The 12,522-nt window shown below is 39.3% G+C and overlaps 1 protein-coding gene across 5 annotated transcripts in view; it reads left to right on the forward strand.

Annotated features, from left to right (window-relative positions):
* LOC119655752 (1-phosphatidylinositol 4,5-bisphosphate phosphodiesterase) overlaps nucleotides 1–12,522 on the forward strand; it is a 317,000-nt gene that overhangs the window by 82,131 nt on the left and 222,347 nt on the right. For all 5 annotated transcript variants that reach the window (XM_038061808.1, XM_038061805.1, XM_038061809.1 and 2 more), the window contains one exon: nucleotides 683–737. The gene's annotated coding sequence lies outside the window, so the exon portion shown is untranslated. The remainder of the gene's footprint in view (nucleotides 1–682; nucleotides 738–12,522) is intronic.

Consider the following 12,522-nt stretch of genomic DNA (forward strand, 5'->3'; position numbering starts at 1 on the left):
AATTTGCTGACACACGCTTTAACTTACATTATAATCAGACCAGGCCGACATCCAATAGGATGATCATCTCAGTATTTTTTAAGAATTGAATCTCAGAGATTTAAATTTGCCTTTTTTATCTTTATTTTTAGAATTTACTAATTAAAACTGTCATTTGATATCGGATGCGATTATCTTCGCAAAAGGAAAAACTTGCCATTCTTCGGTTATACGAGGAACACCCTTCTTAGGCTCTACCCAAAATCATGCTGTTCACTGTATGACTTCCAAATTTTCATGTATGACGATGCGATCGTCAAGTTGGTTGATACTTAGCCCCTGAATCTCGTTGACCCCGGTTTGAATTTCAGAACATTATATCTTCATGCCATTCCGGTGTTGTAAGCTATGCACAAACACAGGATTAAGTGTGAGGATAATAAAACTGACGAACTGAAAAAAACTAAATCAAATAAAACAATAAATAATATTGGAACTCTTTTCGGGTGGAATGTCATAACCAACCGCCAATAATCGTTATATACTCGTTGCAAAAGAGGGTCAGATGAGACTTTGCAACTAGTTTTATTAATTTACAGTGGCGCTTTTGTTTCGCTCTTCGTTAAAATAATATTTCATTGAACTTAATTTTTATTTTTTAACAAAAGGATTTTTCAACAATTTTTTTTTCCTTTTTTTACAGCGTATATAAAAAATAAGCAGTGATACTTTGCCGAACCTTGGATACAAATTTCAAAGTGAGTAATTTAGGTCTTTTCTTAATTCAATGTTCTAAACAGTTTAACAGTAATTACCACTATTTATAAAAATTCCTTTCTTAATGAGGAATTAATAAATAATAAATTACTGTTGCCGAATCAACATCATAGCGAATTTTGGAATACAAAAATGACAAACACGACTTGCGAGCACAAATTCTCCAGGGTTTCCTCAACTCACACACCGCTAAGATCAACCACGCCTAGAATGGTGGTCAAATTGATCCCTAGGACTGTCGAAGGTTCTCATTGAAAGGAAAAGCTTCTTTGCGAAACGGCGATGCCTATGGAAAATTCAGTGCTATTAGGGGAGTAAAAAGAAAAAAGTAATCTGTCTTCCATCTCATTAATGGACGTTAAGATTAAAGTGTTTCGACTTTCGAAACCAATTGATAAGGTGGATTCAATCGACGCCGCCAGAAGATCTGTCTAATCTCATGAGGATAACTAAAGGGGTTTCTATATCCGCTGAAAACCTGAATACAGGCAGCCATGTTCTGCGTAGTACAAGAGTGCCACCGGGGGTCAAATCGATTTTGACTGGAATACTATAAGGCCTACAAATAAGTTCTGTCGGTTTTTTCTTTAAATTTGAAGCTTTACTGTGAAAAATTGGTTATACATTCATTGTTCAAAGTATTACCCATCGCTAGCCACAACTTTCTTCCATCTTTCAGACAATTCATAGATACCATCGCGCCAAAAATTGGCCTGCTTGGCCGCTATCCACTCATCGAGCCATTTTTTGAGTTCGTCGTAATTGGAGAAGTGCTGGTCAGCCAAGCCATGCTGCATCGACCGGAACAAATGGTAATCAGAAGAACCAATGTCTGGAGAGTACAGCGGGTGGGGTAGGACTTCCCATTTCAACGTTTCTAGATATGTTTTAACGGGCTGTGCAACATGTGGACGAGCATTGTCATGTTGCAAAATAACTTTATCATGCCTTTGCTAGTATTGCGGCCGTTTTTTCTTGAGTTCGCGACTCAAACGCATCATTTGACGTCGGTAGAGTTTGCCCGTGACCGTTTCGTTCGGTTTTAGCAGCTCATAGTATACCACACCCAGCTAGTCCCACCATATACACAGCATGATCTTCTCACCATGAATATTCGCTTTGGCCGTCGATGATGAGGAAGGCCGGGGTATCCTCACGTTGCCTGACGCTTGGGATTATCGTAATGGATCCACTTTTCATCGCCAGTAACTATTCGATGCCGAAAACCCTTCCTTTCTTGTCGTTGGAGCAGATGTTCGCACGTGAAAAAACGGCGTTCAACGTCTCTTGGCTTCAGTTCATACGGAACCCAATTTCCGACCTTTCGGATCATTCCCGTTGCTTTTAAACGGTTGGAAATGGCTTGCTGAGTGACTCCAAGTGTTTTTCCAAGTTCTTCTTGCGTTTGCGATGGATCTTGTTCGAGCAATGACTCTAATTCTTCATCTTCAAAAATTGTTGGCCGTCCGGCGCGCCCTTCGTCTTTCAAGTCAAAATTGACACGTTCGTTCAGATAGAGCATGGTCACGATAAACTTCCACCAAAATGCGATGACTTTCGGTTACTTTTTTCTTCATATTGAAATAATGAAGTAGAACTCCCCGCAAAAACACATTATTTGGTACAAAATTGGCCATTTTCGTTGATGAAAATAGTATTGTTGTTTACACTTCAATTAAATAATTTATACTGACGTTTGTGCCTATTGACAGTAGCTTTCCGATGAATGTTTGGAAATGTGGATCAATGGAATAAAAAACAAGCTACGCCATCTATTGTGAAAACCGACAGAACTTATTTGTAGACCTATAACAAAATATTGAAAACATTAGTAGCAATGCGAGACTCAAGGAGAAGGAAGCAATTCTTAGCAAAGAGGGATTGGCTATTTTCAGTTCTGAGGTTTTTAGAGTGAATGACTTGCGTTTTCCACTCTTTTGATAGAAGTCCTTATTAAGGGACACTTACGTTCTTCTAATTTTTCCCTCGCGTTTCTCATTGTTAATAATTCTTCACCGGATCTGTTTTGGATCATTTTTGATGTTACCACACAATTTTGCCAATTCTTTTTTCACTATTGCTTTTTTAGGAGCTGGATTGCATTATTTGAATTATCAGAATCATATCATCCGTAGTAATTGAAGCTATCTTAAGTCTACTAACCTGATCACAGGGAAAGCAACTGGTGGAAACTTAGTAATATTGGTTGATGGAAAAGTGACTAATATTACGGACATGCGTCCATTAGGTTAAAACTTTGACAAGCATAAGGTGAGATTTATTTTCGAGAAAGTATACTCAGTCGTGATAAGCAAAAGAAAAGAGTGGTTGGCAAATGGCCCCGGGGATTTTAGGATTAGGGACATAATATGTTTATAATAATAATAATAATTGTTGGCGCAACAATCCATATTGGATCCCGGCCTTGAAGTGTGTTACAGCACTTCATTCAAGACTATAATGGTACACTACAGTACACTGTACGAGGCAATGTGGTCAACATTGCGCTCGCCCGATATTACTACCCTGATTTGACTCAGGTACTCATTCATAGTTGAGTCGACTGGTATCTGACGTCAAGTCATGATACGAACCCCACTGCCATCAGTGAGACTTGAACCACTTTCCGTACGACGGCCTTGTGCTCTAACCACTCAGCTATCCGGACATAATACGTTTTATCGACCGAAAAGGGGTATCAAGCTTTAGAGGGTTCCAGTAGAGGTGGGACTGGAGATATTCGACGTTAAATTATACACTGTTAAGTCAGCCCTTCTTCTCCTGCTCCGTATTTGTTGAGTGTGAGGCCCTGTATAGTACTAAAAGATGTGACAAAAAAGTACTAAATAGGACTATTTTATGAGCGTGCTTAAGTTTGGAGGTGAAAACCTCTATTATTGTTTTATTTTATGTCATGTCTATGAATATGGTGCAATGTGACTATCATCATTCTTGGTCCATCGCAAAAATGGTTTCATGAGAGAGGAGACGTATCAGACGACAAAATTGTTTTTGCACGAAGTGGAAATCTTTAAATGACTTATGTTACCAAGCCGTTTGGTTGTACTCTTTTCAGTCGCCTTATTATATTAGCGCTATCAGTCAATTTTCGAACTTCGTTATTCTCATGTGAGCTTAGTCGGTGGCTATGTTTAATTTCTTGGTGTTTGATGGCTTCACTATCCAACTATACCTTCAGGTCCTTATTACGTATAAATCAGGGAGCGTTTAATAGGCTTCTAAGCACTTTATTTTGGAACGTGTGTATTACCTTCAGGTTTGATTCTTTGACAGACCGCCAGAGTTTGATGCCGTGGGTTCATATGGGCTTTAGGATCTGCTTATAAATTAGCATTGTCGATGGTCAGCTGGGAATGCCTCAACATTTATTGCTACCTAATACAAATCATTCAAGGAAAGCAAGGAAATGAACACGACCAATCGCAACAAGACACAACAAGAAAAATTAACGGATTCTAAGTAAAAACCAATCAAATTCATACTTTAATTTTAATTTTAATGTTATGTATTCAATTACTACTATAAAACAACAATTCATCGGTTTGGAAAGGTATTGAATCACATCGGGACAAATTTCATTCCCAACAATGTCTTCCAGAAATCATTTTCTGTGGAGAAGTGCCTTTTATTGACTTGGAGTTCGACCAAATAATACAGATGTGCAACCAGGTTAAGGTTTACCGATTGGGGGGCATGTAGTATAAAGCTGGTATGAACATTATAAAATAGTAATTCTAGAATAGGTTAATAAGTTACGGTGGGCGGGTCACTTAATCCGTATGAATGAGGATGATCCAGCCCGGAAAGTCTATAAGGACAATATCTATGGTAGAAGAAAAAGACGAGGGCAGACCCTGCCTAAGATGGAGCGTTGGCGTAGGCCAGGACGCCAGACAGCTTTTAGGGATATCGAATTGGTGGACCTCGGCGCAAAACCGGGATGTCTGGAGTTCCTTATTAAGGCAGGCCTAGACTGGATACCGGTTGTTGCGCCGTTGATGATAATGATGAGGATGAATTCTGGAAGACAAACACTTGCTGCATGCCTAAGGTGGCGTTTTGTAACAAATTAAGACACAGCATGCATATACACAGCGTTCTACCCAATAAATACCAATCTACTCACTCTGGTCGCTTTGAAGTTAACTGGTATGTTTGACAGTTGCATGTACGTCCCTAATTTTAAACTACGTGTTGGCTTACCTATAGACATACTACTTTCTATTAGACCCATTTGGGTTGTGTTTACTTTTGCCAGACCGCCGAACTGAATATCGAAAGTCCAAGATTTAGATCTAGGTTATAGCACGCTCTTTCACAAAGGCAGGATGTCTTCCTGATTATATTCAGAGATGAACAGATTTGTTCTGGTCTGGAAACTATGATACTTTACTACCCACAATACATAAAATGAGGAAAAGTACCGAGGTACTGATAAACTCCAAAAAGTACCAAATTTAGTACTTTTAGTACTAACAACTCAACACTGCTCTTGATCTTGTTGCCTGGGTTTCAATTCCGGTCGTCATGGATATTTGTGTTCGTAGAAGCACCGTCTAATTGAAAATTGAGAGGGGAAAATAGATAACAACAGTAAAAAGATCATTATGTGGACACCAAAAAGGAGTGAAAAGGAATTACGAAGAATCCTGCATCAAATCAGTGGTAACGGTAATAAGACATAGAGAACTACCAAAAAAGCAAGTCGGACGTTTCAAGTATGAAGACCTTTGGCGATTTCTTATGTAAAAATATTTCGGTGACGGACGGTTTCATTTGGGCATATTCCGTAGTACATTTCTGATATTCAACACATGATCCCTTAGGTTCATGTAAGTTTATGCGAAGGAAGTAACTCTGTCTTTTTATTAAATTAACAGTAACAGTGGAATTTCCACCGAACTTTCCAGTATTGTGTTACATGTTATGGCCTATGTTTTCGATTTTAGAATGTATTTGCGGAGAACTTCTGGTAAATTTCCTAAATAACAAACTATTATTAACTTCATTTTAGTAGTAGTTATTGGGGTGGGGAGTATTTTGAGACCAAGACGACAACGGACAGACAGACTGATAGAAAAGACATTTTAAATGACAATTTACATAGTAAGAAATTTATACGGAGCAAATATTTGTACGAAAGTTTCGAAATGAAATTATTAAAATAAATTCTCAGAGCTATTATGTTGGGAATGTCTGCCTAGAGCCAAGCCACGATGATGTGTGTTCATCATCGAACGCCATTTGTGATCAATCAAAGCTTGACCTGACACTTTGAATCATTCTATTTCATCACAGCGAATTGCGGGCGTTTGACAAAGGACATTTTAAGTCCTTCCAAATTGAGTAGAAGAAAGTTATAAGAGCCACATATAGTATATAGCCAAAGTTCACCAAGGGTAATCACGTGAACAAAAAATTGTTATTAAAGAATCCAAAGCTGAATGTCTTTGCTATGAAAAGACGCAAAATTATAAAGTCTCGGACATTACCAGTGAAGCTGTGTAGCTATTCAGAAATTCAATTACTTCTAATGACTGCCAGCGTGGTCATGTACCTTGGTAAGGCTATGCAGATTCATGGGGACCAACACTCCAATTAAATGTAGAGATTTAATTTACTTTCACTCGCATTCCATCTTCTGGCTATTTGTTCCCAATTTCGCCTCCTGAGGAGTAAGTACCATATCGTAAACAAACATGAGGAAATTATTTTTGTCATGCAATACTACATTACTCCTAGCAACTTGCTTTAAGAAACGGCAAAAAGTAAGGGCTATCTCTCAAGAGATCCACAACGGGCCTATTCGAAGAAATGTTATCGTTATTGAGTCTATATTAAAGTTGATGAAAATTAGAAGACCTTACAGGGGCAGGGGATGCTGCGTGAATAGAGAAATTCATTTTACCTGGAACTAAAGGAAGGAAGATCCCTTATTAGAAAATACAATATTATTTATGTGCCGACGCAGACCGGATGTCCTATTTTGGGATGCCCCGGGTCGGTAAATTTTCCCAAGAAATAACCAGAGCACCATTGAAATAGATTCAAGATTCAAAGGGAATATTCAGCTCATTGGTAGACTCTGTAACATTACTGTCCGATCAAATGCAGACCTTACAGACATACATATAATACGGTTACAATTATATAAACAAAATTGATATAAATGGCCAGCTCCCTAATGGATACTAATAAATTGTCTACTCTGAAATAGCTTTTGACTGAAGCTGGTTGTTGTTGTGAGTCTTGGAAAAAACCCAGAAGGAAAACGGATTCGGCTTTTTATTGTTTGGATACATTTGTCTTTGCTTCAATTATTTAAGCTGTAATAACTTTCACCATCGATAAATGAATTTCCCGACCATGCATGCGGAGAAATAAACTTTCTTTCAAGTTGGAGTGGTGTCTGATGTTCGCCTCAAATACTGAAATGGGATTTTTTATGTTCGGTAGACACTGTTTCTTTTGACTCCAATTCCAAATCACATATGTACGACTGTTGCCAAGAAAACTATACTCGCAATGAATTAAACATACCAAGAGCGTAATGGATAAAGTTGAGTTGTTTAGGGATTAGCACATTTGTTCCTCGTAGTTGCGATTTTATTCTACACGCCATGAAATTGGTGCCTTTACTTTGTCTTCTACTTTTGCCCCACGTTCACGGTGCGGATTCATCCTTGCACTGGTATATTATGCTGCGTTATATAAATTGAAGGGTATGGAGTGCATCTTGAAGCCTGGCAGATGCGGAAAAGCAAAGTGTAAAGAATTACCTACGAACCATCGGAATCGAGTTTGGGGTGATTTTATAATGCTGAACGGGAATAGTACTATTATAAGATGTTACTGAAAGAATTCATTAAATTTTACTATTTGGAATTGGAAATACGTCCATTATAAAGGAAATAACGACGTCCGTCACCTCAGAAATTGTCTGGGGCCTTAACCTTCCCGGCTGCCATCATTCTTAATTCTAAATGGGGGTACACTTTGCAGAGTGAAAATGTTCCAAAAAAATTGACGAAAAAACCTGGACGAATATAATGTAATAACTACGTTTAGAATTTAATAACAATTCGGAATTGGTTACAGAACGAATTGGTTGAACTCGAGTACCTGAGGAGCACTCAAACTGGTAGGACTAACAATAAAATGTAATCATGTGGTGTCACAAAATAATTTTCCTGGAAATGAAAATATGTATGTCGACTCACACTGGCTTCGACACCAGTTATTGGAGTATAATCTGAGCTTCCAATTTGGAAGGTGAATTACCGACCAAGATATTTCACTCGATTGGTTGCGATTTACCGCTTGGTGGAGTATAGCGCGTCATTCATACGTTCACGCTATCGTTTGCGGTTACCTGAAATGCGCTTCAGCTCCCCACACTATTTTCCGAGACTACCGCACTCTCTCTCTACTATTCTGCGCCAAGTATCCAAGTCGTGTGGTACATCCACTGCCACTTTAAACACGAAGAACGTCACCGATAGAAGAAAAAATAATATCGGGGACAAGATGCGACCCTCGCGGACTCCACTTTCGACCTCAAAATCCTTCGCGATTTTACCTCGGTGCAACAAATGACATTTTGGACATTATATGTCGTCCTGATAGCAGCTATCCTGCATAGAGCGCTCAAGATACACTTCCTGTTCACACCATTGAAAGCTTTCTCGATGTTGATGAAGGCCTGGTGAAGGGAAGATCTAAACTTCACGTACTGTTCTAAAATGATCAGTAGGGGTTCCAAGAGGAACCTCACCGGATGTGATGCGGTTAAGAACCGTGGTGAAGTGTTCTTTCTAGCTCTTCAATTGCTTTCTCCTCGAGGTCAATGCCATCGCCTCTCTTTTTACGCACATTCAGGAGACAACTTCTAAATCAACTGCTGATCGCGAGGTGGTCGATCTGACTGATTGTCGATCGGTTGAAACCCAACTGACCTTAAGGCAACTATGTGCTCGAACAATGTGCCACCAATGACAAGATGGTGAAAGTAGTAGAAATCCACAAAACTTCCACCATTATCTTTCCAATCACCAAGACCCTGCTTCCCCTTCGCATGTTCGAGGAAAGTGTTGTCAGAGCGCACTTTGATATTCAAATTATCCATCTCGACCACAACGTCACCTTTAGGAAGCTCCTCCTGAACTGTATGTAATTACTCGTAGAAAGTATCCTTTTCCACTATATATGAAGTCTCCGGTGGTGCATACCATCGAACAATTGTGATGCACCTTAACCTGGACCGGAATCTTGCAGTCAGAATGAGTTCTTAACTTTTCAATAGCAATAAAGTGTCAAAATTTGCAATTTCTATCCCTTTCACGAAGCCATTTTCAGAGGCTATCCAACCAAAAAATCTGGAAAAAGTCACGACACAGCTCCTATAGGACATCTAGACTTGAAATGCATTCCATATCGATATTTGACTAAATAAAGTTAATGATAGTGTATTATCATATTTTTGGGGAATTGTCCTCCTTTTGGTCCTATTTTTTATTGGCTAAAATGTGCTAAAATATCTTTGGATTCATAATCAGTGACTATCTTGAACAAAAACAAGTTAGAAAGATTCTTGAAATATGTTTTTCTGAACTAAAGACTCATTTTCCACTAAGGGAAAGAGCCTCGACGAAGCATTGCAATAACAAGAAAAGAGCTGGAATAAATGCAAGCTAAGTGAAAATGGAACAGTTCTGCACCCAAATATTCTTACACAAGAAACGCAAAACCGTGCATACCTAAAGCGTCGAGCGATCTAGAGGAGCGCTTCACTGTTAGACAAGCTTAGCTGGTATCCGTTCCAACAACATCTAATCCTAGAGCGTGTTAGATTCACAATAAAGCTGATTTCGAGCAATACGGCCCTATTCTGAATGACCACCTTGTGCAACCTAATCTATGATAAAATCTGACGATTATAGAGTTTCGACCATTGACTCCAACACGATTGCTGCCAGTTGGAGGGATCTATCTAAAACAGAAACTTAGATTGGTGGTCTCAACCAATAGTGAACTCTTCTATGAAATAACATAGCATTTCAGAGTAACCTGGATGAAGTTGCGTTCTACAGCTGGCTTTGAGATCAACGCGACGTGGCGTTCGTCTCCCATTCACCCTCTACGGTTTCAAATCTTTGGTATCCATCAAAGAGAACGAGCGCTACCTCGCGATGCTGGAGACGAAGATTGATCAGTGGCTGAAGCCGGGACATTCGCATTTACTCTGGCTTTGCAACCATCGTGAAAATATTTAGATCGTAAGGCCTTCGATGGTACTTTAATGTCAGCCACGCTGATGATAATTCATTAGCTAAAATTGATCTTGATATCCAAATCGACGGGAACGACCTAAAGACCGATAAAAGAGCGATGACTTGCAACGATAGGTGGTATAAAGTGGTATCTTGCTTCTTGGAGGCCTGAAGGCTGGTTCAAAATTTCATACTAAGAGGAAGGTCCGATCCAATATTCGCCTCTTCATACATATAACCTTATATTTATCAGATTCAAAAAGTGGCTGCTGTCGATTAACACGTGGTTAATCTGATTGGAACTGACTCTCGCGTCGCTGCTAATTCGATACTTCCCAATATGTTATCATTAGTATCGTCTTACAGAATGTGGATTCCAACATATAGCTTGAATACGAGATGCTTATCTTGCTGTGGAAGTCCCAAAGCACGATGAGAGTGTCCTACACATTTATCTTGTGAACTTGTTTAGTTTGGTTACGTAATCCGGTTCTCGTTACGTTTTCATACATAACATTAAATGGAGTCTGCATGGAACAATTTTTGGCCAACCGTTAGTCGCGCCACGGTTGGCAGGTTTTTCAATACGGTAATTTGCCCGCATTGTTTGTGCCTACACTGCCCCCACTGCCTATCTCTCCTATGCTGAAACTTGTACTATGTAATCCAAGCATTGGTACTCTTCCATGGATTCGGCGTACTGTCGCCTTAAATTTTCATCGCTAACTAGTCTCTTCTTTTATTGAGAGAACCTTCTTTGTATTTTCGGTAAACAACCGCGCAGCTTTTGTGCGAAAACAGCGTTCACCTTCTTTTTTTTCCATTCGATTATGGTTATTTGGTGAATTAACAGAATCGTGATACTAGCTGCCCTCCCCTTTCCGACAGTAGACATGAAATTTCTGACGGTATTAAACCTGGGTGTGTTTCGATTGTATTGTATTGATTGTGGAAACTCGGATGATATACGTACCTATGATACCCGAGATAAATACGTCGACACTCAGCAAGTGCGCAAGCGCTGCGGGATAATGTGTTATGCGACTTTATCTAGGTCGAGACCGCTAGATAAATACTGGTTATGTTTGCTGTTACCAAGACTCCCACGTTGAAGAACTCAACCCCAGTGCTGGTCATACCTCTCGTTCAAACCCTTGCAGCAGATTTGCTGTGGTTGCGTTTCAGACCCAGCAATTGGATTGATGACTCCGCGATGTGGCTCTGCTGCATGCCAGATTTAACTAGTTCTCTATTTAACAAAGCCTGTGATGAGGTTTTGAGTAAAATTGTAAATTTAAACTAAAATGCGCACTTTTTCCTTCAACTTTACTACACTCTCTACTACTCTTTTTTATATTTTCGCAAATACGAATTCGAATACTAGCACTGCAAAACTAGGCAAATAGGTTTTAATTTAGATAAAACAGCGATCTCACTGCCTTTAACTCTGAACCTCTTTAACCATGGCTGCCAGTACTGCCGGTTGGTGTTGTGAGTTTTCTTAGGGTAATAGTATTTCTGTGATTGCTTCTGACAGTCTCATTGGGCTGCATCACATAATTGGGGTGAAGTAAGAAAATACTCGGTGTGGGCCAGTGTTGGCAATACCAGAAGGTAAGGTAAGGTAAAGTAGGTAAGGTAAGAGGTACCAGCTTACTTCGTTTCGGTTATATACATATGATAACTAGCCAATTGGCAGTATCATTCCCAGGCTTTTAAATCAGTAAAACAAGTTTCACAAATTTAGTAGAAAAATGTTTCCAGCGAAACGCTATCATAACGTGCTAAATAAAAAGTATCCACACTACGTTCTAGATAGGTCGTGACTATTGAGTTTGGACTCGTGGTAGCTAGGGGAGCCATATTACGATAACATGTTTTGAAAGTTAGGCAGGTTCTGGGGCTAAGAGTTACACTGCGATGTTTACATCCTTCATAGACTTTCAATTTAGGAGCGCATGTTCCTGACTTCATAACCGCAGATTATACTTTAGGCAGCCCAGACAAGTCTAATTCTGTAGTTTTGCAACGGTCACTTTGGCGAAATGTGATCGAGCTTTGCCTTTCTAAAGGAGCCTATAAATTAACCAATCCTCGTTTGTTTAACTGCAAGATTCCGAATCACATCGCCTAGATGTTTGCAGTAGGCAACTGTCCTGATCGGCGTGCCAAACTTCATGAAGCTGCAGGTGACATGAACTAGACCACCAAACAGCCATCATTGGCTTCTTTGGCGGATGACCCGTTTATAGCAATATATTAACCACTGCGATGCGATTCTCGTAAATGATTCATTTTTCATTGGATTCAAAAAGGATTCATTTTGAATAATAAAAATAAACCAAAAGGAAAAGACTAAATTGTTCTTTTAATGCCGAATAAGAATTTTTTACTTCCCATATGCCGATATTTCGAGGACCAGTTGTCCTCTTCCTCAGTGAGTTTTACTCTGGACTAAATAAAAAAATTTTTATTC

This window comes from Hermetia illucens, chromosome 4 (genome assembly GCF_905115235.1).
Source record: "Hermetia illucens chromosome 4, iHerIll2.2.curated.20191125, whole genome shotgun sequence".
Classification (NCBI taxonomy): domain Eukaryota; kingdom Metazoa; phylum Arthropoda; class Insecta; order Diptera; family Stratiomyidae; genus Hermetia; species Hermetia illucens.